The following is a 12758-nucleotide window of genomic DNA, read 5'->3' on the forward strand; positions in this document are numbered from 1 at the left end:
GGCATTTTCCTGGGGAAGGTCTTTGAAGTCAGAGAACCCCTAGAAGAGTGAAGACACTTGTGGTCCATCAATCCCTATTCGGGGCCTGCCACACTTCATTCAACCACCACTGTGATACAGCTTAGCCAAGGGTAGGGAGTGTCTCTGCTCTTTGCCTCGTAGCATCTTTTGAGGGCGAGTAATAAGAGAGTTCACCAAGGGACCATCAAATCCAGACCAGACAAACGACAGATAATATCCCTTCATCAGAGCAACTTAAAAATTAATACAGGCCTCTGAGTGTTACCCCTGCCTTTATCTGAGCAGCCTGCATGTCTGTGTTTGAGATTAAAACTCACATTTCATTTTTATATGCTGTGCTTAATCCAATAATGATTTCATGTTACAAACAGCAATAATATCTTTCAGCATAGTTAATCAGAATAGACTTAATGCTGTCACTATTTATTAACCTTTGTTGAAAAGCAAGAAGTTTCTCTCTAATCTGTGATTGTTGGTCTTGTCAGGCTCTATCAAGTGAAAAAACAGTTTTGGCATTCATTAAAACGGTGCGAATCCTGAAATGACAATTGGGGCCGGATGGTATTTGGTGCATGAAATCTTACTTGCGTTCACCAGGATAACTGAGAAGCCTGGTGGAGGGGAACGACGAAGGAGGAACCCACACATTCAAAAGACTGTTTCATCCCTGAGTTCCCCTTAGATAAGTTGAGAGAATGGGGCAGAGGATGGGGTACAGGTGAGGGGAGGAGTTGGGCCTGCTGATGCCTCTTGCCAAAGAAACTCATTGGTGGCTGAAGGTGGTGGCTTTGAACATGGATCCCAGACCCCTCATCACTTTCCCAACCCTGTAACAGGTTAATGACCCACTGGGAGCCATTTAATCACTTTCTCTCTTTCCCCCACAACTTTTTTTTTTTTTTCATTTAGAAACCAATGGTGGGTCTCCCCTATCTCCATGGCCCATGTTGAGCTGGAGAGCAATTGAAGGAGTCCCTCAAAACAGCGTGGTGGCTGCCAGATGAGGCTCACATTTCCACTTCACTGAAATCCTTTTGGCAAGAGATCTCAGTTGGTTGTCCTCAAACTTTAGAGTGCATAGGACTCTGCTGGAAAGCTTCTCTGATTCCTGGTGAGTCAGTAGGCCTTGAGTGTCCTAAGGATTCTGCATTTCTAATGAGTGCCCAGCTGATGCTGGTGCTATTGGTCCAGGGGCCACTCTGGATAGTACTGAGGGCTTCATGGTTTGGGGTTTTCTGAACCCTGTCAGGATGTCATGGTTTGGGCAGTGGCCCAGTGACCTTGGCTAGCAGTCTTGTTGGAAGGTTTTTTCTGAGGGCTGTAATAGTTCTGGGCAGGGCTGGGCATCTTGGCTTAGGGAAGCCAAGCAAAAAATATTTTTCCTACTTTCTCCTTTCAAATATGGCCATGGTTCTTCCTCATAGTCACTTCTCTGAAACTGACCACCTGATCCAGTGCTTCTCAAACTTTAAACTTGCGGAAGCCTCCTCCGAAGGAAAAGTGGCTCTCCTGAGGGACATCCTTTTTCTCATTTTCACCTCAAGGAACCCCTACATGTCTTTCTCAGGAAGTCCCTTTTGGGTCTTTACCTTACAAAGGTGATTCAGAGAAAAATCTAATCCTGGTATTGGATACCTGGTAGATATCTGGTATTGGGAGGCATGGAGGAATATCCCACTAAGTAAATCAGTGGTTATTCGGGGCTGGGTGGGGATGGCAGAGGTTGGTTGCTAGTTGATCTCTCCACTCATAGGAAGGAGAGACCACTAGGGCATTGAGCAGCGTGATGAGTTTTGCCCACGTAAATGGGGAGGTGAGCAGGTGTTGTTAATTATTTAGGAAGAATTAAGCAGTCTGGGTGGGTGGGTTTTATGCTCTGTTTGGTAATAAAGGTTGCTGCAGAAAGGAATTTTAAAATTCAGTATTCTCATTTGCCTCATCTTGCAAAGAAGCCGAACCTTGGTTTGACTGGTGGGAGCATCTGGAATTAATGAACCAGGCTCTTACAGTGCAGAAATCAATGTTTGCTGCATTAATTGCATGATGCTGAAACCCCGCTTTTCAAATTTCTGACTCTCAGAACCACAGCCTAAGAAATCTTTCTTAAGCGGCATTCTGGGGCTTTGCTATTGCCTTCATCTGTCTGGGCATGGGGAAAGAACTGCTTCTTCACTGTGACTTGTGACATGGGTATAAGGAGGCCTGGGGGACACTTAGCCTAAGCTGTGTGCTTTGGAGGCCCCAAAGGGGCAGAACTTGAAGCTTGGTTCCCTCTCGAGTAGCTGGACTCTGTCTGGACCTCCACCTCCTGAGAGTTTCCAGTTCATCCTTTTCTTTAGCTTAAAATAAGCAATGATAAGAAAGGTTGGACAGATGTCCCTTGCCTCTCTTGCTTTTCCTACATGATAACCCTTTTTGAATGCAGACGCTTTGACCTGAGATGTAATTTGGCCACCAGCTTCTTGAGTGCTAGGGCATTGAACTGCATCAGCCTACCCACCCTGGCTGCGTGTACCTTTCTGTGGACCCAGCCTCAGCACCAGACACTTGGAGTGGTGACATTGGAACCACATTTGGGGAAGTGAACAGGAATTTGCCAGGGAAGAAGGATTCCAGGCAGAGGAAACAGCATGAATTAAAAGCCTTGAGGCCTGGAACCCTGAAGTTTCTAACAGCTGGAGTGGGCCAGGGAGCCAGGGAACACAGGTGGATGGAGAGTACTTGCTGGGAGGAGCCTGGGAAGGTGTTTTGAGACCTTGGACATCTAGCTGAGAACTTTTGATTCTCTCCAGTAAGTGGTGGGGAACCTGGCAAAATGCTTAAGCAGGAAATGAGATGACTGGTGAAGTTTTATTTTTAATGTACATAGAGGAATTTTGTTTTGTTTGTATAGTTCTGTGAGCTTTGACCATAATCAGAATATGGAGCAGTTAACCCATGCCCTAAAGTTCTTTTATGCTCCTCCCTTACATTTAAACCTTTCCTCCTCCCCTGTACCTGAAAACCACTGCTCTGCCCTGTGTCTCTAAAGTTTTGCCTTTTTCAGAATGTCATATAAATGGAATGATGCAATATATGTTGTTCATTAGCTAAGCCATGTCTGACTCTTTGCAACCCCATGGACTGCAGCATACCAGGCTCCCCTGTCCTTCGCTGTCTATCTCCTGGAGTTTGCTCAAACTCATGTTCATTGAGTTCGTGATGTTTTCTAGCATCTCATCCTCTGCCACCCCCTTTTCCTTTTGCCTTCAATCTTTCCCAGCATCGGGGTCCTTTCCAGTAAGTCGGCTCTTTGCATCAGGTGGCCAGAGTATTGGAACTTCAGCATCAGTCCTTCCAATGAATATTCAGAGTTGATTTCCTTTAGAATTAACTGGTTTGATATCCATACAGTTCAAGGGACTGTCCAGAGTCTTCTCCAGCACCATAGTTTAAAAACATCGGTTCTTTGGCACTCAAATCTTCTTAATCCAACTCTCACATCTGTACATGACTGTTTCAAGGAGCAGGCATCTTTTAATTTCATGGTTCCAGTCACCATCCTCAGTGATTTTGGAGCCCAAGAAAATAAAATCTGTCACTATTTCCTGTTCTATTTGCCATGAAGTGATAGGACTGGATGCCATTATTTTAGTTTTTGAATGTTGAATTTTAAGCCAGCTTTTTTCACTCTCTTCTTTCACCCTCATCAAGAAGCTCCTTAGTTCCTTTTCACTGCCATTAGGATTCTATCATCTGCATATGTGAGGTTGTTCATATTTCTCCCAGCAGTCTTGATTCCAACTTGTGATTCATCCAGCCTGGAATTTCATATGATGTACTCTGCATATAAGTTAAATAAGCAGAGTGAAGATTTACTGCCTTTTCATACTCCTTCTCCAATTTTGAACCAATCAGTTGTTCCATGTCCAGTTCTAACTGTTGTTTCCTGACCTGGATTCAAGGCTTCTTGGGAGGCAGGTAAGGTGGTCTAGTATTCCCATCTCTTTAAGGATTTTCCAGTTTGTTGTGATCCACACATTCAAAGGCTTTAGCGTAGTCATTGAAGCAGAAGTAGATGATTTTTTGGAATTCTCTTGCTTTCTCTGTGATCCAACGAGTGTTGGCAATTTGATCTCTGGTTCCTATGCCTTTTCTAAACCCAGCGTGTACATCCAGAAGTTCTCTGTTCACGTACTGTTAAAAAGTCTAGCTTGAAGAATTTTGAGCAAACCTTACTAGCATGTGAAATGAGCGCAGTTGTACAGTAGTTTGAACAATCTTTGACACTGCCCTTCTCTGGGATTGGAATGAAAACTGGCCTTTTCCAGTCCTGTGGCCACTGCTGAGTTTTCCAAATTTGCTGGCATATTGCATGCAACACTTTAACAGCACTTCTAGGATTTGAAATAGCACAGCTGGAATTCTGTCACTTCCACTTGCTTTGTTTCTAGTAATGCGTCCTAAGGCCTACTTGACTTCACTCTCCAGGATGTTTGGCTCTAGGTAAGTAACCACCATTGTGATTATCCAGGTCATTAGACCTTTTTTGTATAGCTCTTCTGTGTATTCTTGCCACCTCCTCTTAATCTCTTCTGCTTCTGTTAGGTCCTTACCATTTCTGTCCTTTATTGTGCCCATCCTTGAATGAAATGTTCCTTTATATCTCCAGTTTTCTTGCTGAGATCTCTAGTTTTTCCCATTCTGTTGTTTTCCTCTATTTCTTTGCATTGTTCACCTAAGAAGGCCTTCTTATCTCTCCTTGCTATTCTCTGGAACTCTGCATTCAGTTGGTCATACCTTTTCTTATCTTTCCTTTTCTCCCTTGCCTTTTGCTTCTCTTTTTTCCCTCAGCTATTTGTGAAAACCTCTTCAGACAACTACTTTGCCTTCGTGCATTTCTTTTTCTCGGGGATGGTTTTAGTCACTGTACAATGAAGAACTCCATCTGTAGTTCTTCAGACCCTCGGACTACCAGGTCTATTTGAATGTATTGGTCACCTCCACTGTATAATCACAAGGGATTTGATTTAGGTCATTCCTGAATAGCTTAGTCGTTTTCCCTACTTTCTTCAGTTTAAGCCTGAGTTTTGCAATAAGGAGTTCATGATCTGAGCCACAGTCAGCTCCAGGTCTTGTTTATGCTGCCTATATAGAACTTCTCCATCTTCAGCTGCAAAGAACATAATCAATCTGATTTTGGTATTGACCATCTGGTGATGTCCATTTGTAGAATTGTCTCTTGGGTTGTTGGAAAAGAGTGTTTGGTATGACTAGCATGTTTTCTTGATAAAACTCTGTTAGCCTTTGCCCTGCTTCATTTTTGTACTCCAAGGCCAAATTTGCCTGTTACTCCAGGTATCTCTTGACTTCCTACTTTTGCATTCCAATCACCTAGGATTAAAAGGACATCTTTTTTTTGGTGTTAGTTCTAGAAGGTCTAGGGACTTCCCTTGTGGCTCAGCTGGTAAAGAATTCACCTGCAATGTGGGAGACCTGGGTTCGATCCCTGGGTTGGGAAGATCCCCTGGAGAAGGGAAAGGCTACCCACTCCGCTATTCTGGCCTGGAGAATTTCATGGACCTGTAGTCCATGGGGTCGCAAAGAGTAGGACACAACTGAATGAGTTTCTCTTTCGCTTTCTAGAAGGTCTTGTAGGTCTTTATAGAACCTGTCAACTTTCACTTCTTCAGCATCAATGGTCGAGGCATAGACTTGGATTAGTGTGATGTTGAATGGTTTGCCTTGGAAACAAACTGAGATCGTTCTGTTTATTTTTGAGTTTGCACCCAAGTACTGCATTTTGGACTCTTTTGTTGACTATGAGGTTATTCCATTTCTTCTAAGGGATTCTTGCCCACAATAGTAGATATAATGGTCATCTGAATTAAATTTGCCCACTCCCATCTATTTTAGTCCTCTGGTTCCTGCTGCTGAGTCACTTCAGTCGTGTCCGACTCTGTGTGACCATAGACTGCAGCCCACCAGGCTCCCCCGTCCCTGGGATTCTCTAGGCAAGAACACTGGAGTGGGTTGCCATTTCCTTCTCTAATGCATGAAAGTGAAAAGGGAAAGTGAAGTCACTCAGTCGTATCTGACTCTTAGAGACCCCATGGACTGCAGCCTACCAGGCTCCTCCATCCATGGGATTTTCCAGGCAAGAGTACTGAAGCGGGGTGCCATTGCCTTCTCCACCAAGTCAGAGCTGCTGCTGCTGCTACTAAGTCGCTTCAGTCGTGTCCGACTCTGTGTGACCCCATAGATGGCAGCCCACCAGGCTCCCCATCCCTGGGATTCTCCAGGCAAGAACAATGGAGTGGGTTGCCATTTCCTTCTCCATCTCTGGTTCCTAAGACGTCCATATTCACTCTTGTCATCTCCTGCTTGAGCACGTCCAATTTACCTTGATTCATGGACCTGACATTCCAAGTTTCTATGCAATATTGTTCTTTACAGCGTTGGACTTACTTTCACCACCAGACACATCCACAACTGAGCATCGATTCTGCTTTGGCCCAGTGCTTCATTCTATCTGGAGCTATTAATAATAGCTAATAGCCCTCCACTCTTCCCCATAGCACATTGGACACCTTTCTACCTGGGCGGGGCTCATCCTCTGGTGTCATATCTTTTTGTCTTTTCATACTGTCCATGGAATTCTTACAGCAGGAATACTAGAGTGGTTTGCCATGAACTCCATGAAAAGTATGAGTGTGAACGTATGTGTGTGTGTGTGTGTGCATGTGTGTGCGTGCATGCGTAAGCTCAGTCACTCAGTTGTGTCTGACTCTTTGTGATTCCATGGACTGTAGCCCACCAGGCTGGAGTGGGTTGCCATTTCCTTCATATGTATATATATATGTGTGTTTTAAAATCAAGCGTCTTTGATTTAGCATAATGAATTAGACATTTTTTTAATGCTGTTGCTTGTGTCAGTACTTTGCTGTTTTTCATTGCTGGATAGTATTCCATCGCATGGTTATATCACTTGTGTATTCATTCACCTGTTTACAGATGTTTGAGTTGTTTGGAGTTTCTGGCAGCTGTCAGTAAAACTGCTATAAACATTTCATATAGGTTTTTGTGCGATCATAGTTTTTATCTCTCTAGGGTAAATACCTAGGGGTGGGATTTCTGAGACATTTGATAAGTGTATATTTAACTTTTTAAGAAACTCCCAGACTTTTTTCTAAAGTGGCTGTGCCAATCTCCACTTCTATCAGCAGTGTAGAAGAGCTTCAGCTGTTCTCCGTGTTCCCTAACACTTGATATTATCCAGTTTGTTTTTGTCTTTTCAACTTTGGCCGTTCTAATTGGTGTGTAGTAGTATTTCATTTTCATTTCTCTAATAGTTAATGACTTTGAGCATCTTTTCACGTTCGTATGTGCCAACTCTACATCTGATTTGGTCATGTGTCTATTAAATATCTGGCCCATTTTTTAATTGGGTTGTTTGCCTCATTGTTGAGTTTTGAGAGTTCTCTGCATTTGCTAGAGTTAAGTCTGTTGTCAGATATGTGGTTTGGAATTCTTTCCTCGCAGTCTGTGGCTTGTCTTTTCATCTCTTGAAGTGCAGGTTTTTTAATAAGGTTCACTGCGGCAGTTGGTGTTTTGAACTCTGCCACTCTCTTCCTCACTCACCACGCTCCAGCTGTGCTGGCCTTGTTTCAGTTCTTTTTCCTTCTCTGGGACTCGTGCTGTCCTCTCTGCCTGTAATACTCCTTCTCACTTTGTTGTTCAGCCGCTCAGTCACGTCTGACTCTTAGAAACCCCATGGACTACAGCACTCCAGGCTTCCTGTCCTTCACTGGCTCCTGGAGTTTGCTCAAACTCCTGTTTGTATCCTGTCTAATAAATCTTTGCCTACCCCCAAATCTTGAATCTATTCTCATATTTTCTTTTAGAAGTCTTGTACTTTTGGCTTTTATGTTTAGGTCTCTGATCCACCTCAGAACAATTTCTTTCGTACAGTGTGAGGTAGGGATTTGAGGCTCATTTTTCCTATATGGATATCCAGTTGTTCTAACAAAATTTGTTTTAAAAATTTCCTTTTTTCCCGTTGGTGCCCTTTTTCAAAAATCAAATGAGCATCTGTGTGAGTCTATTTCTGGACTATTGATCAGTATGTCTATCCTTACAGCAGTACCACACTTTATTAATTACTGTATCTTCATACTAAAGCTTTGAAGTTGCATAGATTGTCCTCTAACCTTGTTTTTCTGCTTTAAGATTTCTTTGGATGTTATATGTCCTTTGAATTTCTGTATCGGTTTTAGAATTGGCTTATTATTTTTCTACAAAAACAAAACCCCGAAACTCCTGGGATTTTGATTGGCACCCTATTGAATCTATAGATCAGTTTGTATTAGGGAATGAAATTTCTTAACACTGTGGAGTCTTCCAATCCATAAACATGGTTTTCTGTCCCTCACTCTTGCTCTGGCTTACTCTTATTCGTCTTTCAGGTGTTTGCTTAAGTGCCATCTCCTCAAGGAAGTCTTTGTTGCCTCCTGACTAGATGATATAGCCCCTGTTATAGCCTCTGGTGCCCCTGCTGTCTTCCTTCTTGGTACTTACCACGATTGTAATAATTATTTGTGTGATAAGCTGTGTCATAATTATTTTGTGTCTTAAGTTTCATAAAGACAGGGATCAGGTCTGTCTTCTTCACAAGCTGACACACAGTGAGTTTTCAATAAAGATTTATAAGTGGATGAGTGAACAATGTCCTGTTCTTTTGGTAGAGATCTTCAGGTCATTGCCTGTTGTCAGTCACAGTTCAATGCACACCGTGGTCTCTGCTTGCTAATGGAGAAACCCCGGCCTAATCTTCCCACTCGTTGCTTGGCCTTCTGCCTAACTCTTAGTTCCTGCTGACTTGCAGTATGTGTTGAGAACTCCTGTTCACTTGACAGGTAGATGTGTATAATTGTGATTTTAAAAAATAAAATAATTCATCTAGAGTGAGTTTTAGGTAATGATTATAATACAGAGGATTAATTTATTTGCGGGATGGGGGGAAGGTGTTGCTTTCACAGCATCAGTTGGAACATTTGAAAAACCAGTGGCAGAATCTTGATTGAATTAGGCTGTGCTCATAATTAGGAAATGCCAAAGCCTACAAAACGTTGAAAAGTGGTGAGGACAAAGTGATGAAATTACGTCTTTTTTCTCCCCCTTAAAGTTTAAGAAGTCGGCAGCTGAGGGGCATTGTGTTGTTAACTAATTGGCTTGTGGATATTACTTGGGTATATAGATTTTCTTTCTGCGTTTTGCTCATAAGTCAATATATAGGTCCCACTGTTGATTAAATCCCCAGAGTAAGCATCGCTAAGAAAGGTTTTAGGAAGAACTTTCTGAGGAGTGAGATTGATGGCACAAGTTGCCAAGGCATGTTGCAAAAATGTTGGTGATTTGGAGCCAGGTGAGCGAGAAAAAGAAGTTGCTCAAAAATGATAGAGTCCTGGGCAGGAGCCCCAAAGGAGGAGACCAGAGGTATTGTTTACCCTGAATTCGATCTGGAGGTGGCTAGTACAAGCAAAACAAAACCTTGACTGGACTCCTTGGGAGTGTGAAGAAGAGCGGTGGAAATAACCTAGCTTTATCACAGTCAGAGACTGTAATTTCCTCCAGTGATGATAGTTTTTTGGTTTTGTTTTTTTAATATACAGTGTGCACTCTCATTATAGCTACGCAGCTGCCTGGTCAAGCAGGAGCAAATATGATCATTGTTATTATTTCCATATCACAGATCAGCAAACCAAGGCTCAAAGAACTGATGGTAGCAGATTCAAGTATAGGTCTTTAGACAATTAATACCATGCTTTGTTCCCTATACCTTGCCAATCAGTCATTACTAGTTAAAGTGTTCTTATTTGAGGCATATGATCTAGATTAAGAGTTTGGGGGTGACATTTGAAATTTTGGAGACAATGGAGGCATTCTTAATAGTAGTCACAAATAACATTTATTTTGCAATGTATCAGTCAGTATAGGCTATATTATACTATAGTAACAAAAGATCCCTTAAATTTCAAAGATTTAACACAACAAAGCCTATTTCTTGCTCAATGACAAGTCCCACTGGCTGCATGTCCATTGCAGATGGGCAGTGTTCCCCGCTCATCACAGTTATTTAGGCACGCAGGCGAATGGAGCAGCTATCCGCTGTAACGTGGATTCACAATGTTGGAAGGATAGACTGCTCAGAGGGTCTTGTGGCAACAACGAACTCCATCCTGGAAAGTGACCCATCACTTCTGCTTTCAGCTCATTGGCCCACACTGGTCATTTGATCTTAGTGAACCACAAGTAGCCAAGTGTGAATTGCCTTGTGCACGGAAGGGAGGGAGCCAGAAATATTTGGCAAATAGCATTAATGATTGCCACTAGCACCCAATAAACAAGTAATCGATCTGATTCTATGCAAACCTGTACAATAATAATGAGAACTAACATTAATTGATTATTGACCACATCCCATGTATTGTTTACCTAGAAGAGCACTTTCAACCCCTCCAATCACCCATCAGGTGATATAATAATTATCTCCATTTTCCAGATAGGAGAAGTGAAGTTGCTAACTTAAGGCCACACAGCTAGCAAGTTGTAGAGCAGTATTTGAATCCAGGCCACCTTGGGTACAGAGTCCATATTACAGTAACCCCATTTAATAGAATGAAAAATCTGAAGTTCAGGGGACCAACCAGCCAAGGTCATCCTGTCAGGAAGCAGCAAGCCTCAGTTCCTTTACCTTACTGTATTTTCCATGTAAATTCTGTTAGTAACTCCCAGCCAACACTTGGCCTTCTGAGTCCTGAAGTGACTAACAGGCATACCTCTTTTTATTGAACTTAATTTTATTGTGCTTCACCGATGCTGCATTTCTTTTTTACAGATTGAAGGTTTGCGGCAACTCTGCGTTGAATGTGGTTACGGATGCCATTTTTCCAGTAGCATTATTTTAAGATTAAGGTGTGTGCATTTTTTAAGACATAATGTTATTGCACATTCAGTAGACTACAGTATAATATAAATATAATTTATATGTATTGGGAAGGCAAAAAATTTGTGTGACTTTATTACGATATTTGCTTCATTGAGGCAGTCTGAAACCAAGCCTACAGTATCTCCAAGATGTGCCAATACTGTGGTAGAACCAACTTGTACCAGCTCATGAGAACCAATTGTGAAATTTTCTTAAAATAAGAATTAAATGTTAAATAATAATTAAATAATTTCATTCTTAAATTATTAAGAATTAAACTACAGAACCTAACTACAGTTAAAGAAATTACATTTATTTCAAACCCAGTTTCAGTGCTCAAAACTTGTCACTTCCTAATCATTTTACTATATTTTAGTGTTGCATACTCTCAAGCTTATTTACCTCTCTCGTATCTGTATGCTGGAAATACTGTGTAATGTGTTATTTATGCTCTGTTGCTTCAGTCATGTCCAATTCTTTGCGACCCCATGGACTATAGACCAGGCTTCTCTGCCCATGGGGTTCTCCAGGCAAGAATACTGGAGTGGGTAACCATGCCTCCCTCCAGGGGATCTTCCCAACTCAGGGATCGAACCCAGTCTCCTGCATTGGCGGGCAGGTTCTGTACCGCTAGCGCCACCTGTGTCACTACTGGGCATATCTTCCTAGCCCCGCTTTCAGCGATGTCTCGTTGGTAGGCTGAAGTTGGCCATGGTGGAAGTATTTATCCCATAGAAACTAGCAGTCACCACCTTTCAGAGGTTTTTCCCCTGGAGAGCCAGTCGTTAAGCATTTACTGGTGCACCACGGCTTGTAACCCACCTGCTTTCCTAATTGGGTGGCAGCATCAGACTCAGTCCAGGACCAGCTGGCCCGCCCCATGGATCCAGCTAGTTTCAGAGGTGGGCCATCTTCTGTGTGGCTACTGCCTTGGATGAACCATCTGTATTCATCCTTGAAAACTTAGCGCCAAGCTGATATCTCTGTTTTCAAGCCAAGGATCCTCAACTATGTTTTTCCATTGGAATCACCTAAGAGAGATTTTTTTTTAATGCAGATTTTTTTTTTTTCTCTCCAGGACCCACTGCCAGAGGGTCTGATGTCATTGGTCTGGTGAGTGGGCCTGGGCATGAGGGTTTTAAAAAGCTTTCCAGTGATAGCCAAGAAGAGACCTACAGCTCTAAGCAAATTCAGTGTGTGAAAAACTTGGGCCACCAAAGAAGGCAGATTGGGGGATTTAATTCACAAAAACTTAGTCAATTTTTTCAACAGTGTTCTGTGAAGAACACTTTAAGGCAGATTATGGCCAGCTTTTTCTTTCCAGGGCCAGATAGTAAATACTTTTTTACTTTGTGGACATACAGTCTGTGTTGCAGTACTCAGCTGTGCCAGGGTAGTGTGAAAGCAGCTGTAAAGAAGATATTAAAGAATGAACATGCCTGTGTTCTAGGAAAATCTATTCACAGAACGAGGTGAGCTGGGATTGGCCCATGGACCACAGCTTGCCATCTCTCATTTATGGTGTTCCTTTAATCCAGAAAGTGTTCTTCTTAGAATCTCTGCATACAATCACCTGGAATGTTCCTACTGAGCTGGTAGGTTGTGTTGGTCTATTGAGTACCCCGCCCTCCTACCCCATCCCCCCAATTTTTCAGTTTTAACTGTCCTCACTCATCTGATAGGGAAAATCCACCATTGTTAGACTGAGTTCCTTGAAGGTAAGGCACCCCTTGGTCTTGTTCACTTGCCATAGTGCCCAACCCTTGGATCT

The 12758-nt window shown here is 42.5% G+C and overlaps 1 protein-coding gene across 4 annotated transcripts in view; it reads left to right on the forward strand.

The window, feature by feature from the left end:
* CUX2 (cut like homeobox 2) overlaps window positions 1–12758 on the forward strand; it is a 275147-nt gene that overhangs the window by 78124 nt on the left and 184265 nt on the right. The window contains exons 2-3 of one of the 4 annotated variants that reach the window (XM_042234615.2): window positions 10898–10974; window positions 12066–12100. The exons of the other annotated variants lie outside the window; for them this stretch is intronic. The gene's annotated coding sequence lies outside the window, so the exon portion shown is untranslated. The remainder of the gene's footprint in view (window positions 1–10897; window positions 10975–12065; window positions 12101–12758) is intronic. 4 annotated transcript variants of the gene reach the window in all.

The sequence above is a fragment of the Ovis aries genome, chromosome 17 (assembly GCF_016772045.2).
Source record: "Ovis aries strain OAR_USU_Benz2616 breed Rambouillet chromosome 17, ARS-UI_Ramb_v3.0, whole genome shotgun sequence".
Lineage (NCBI taxonomy): Eukaryota > Metazoa > Chordata > Mammalia > Artiodactyla > Bovidae > Ovis > Ovis aries.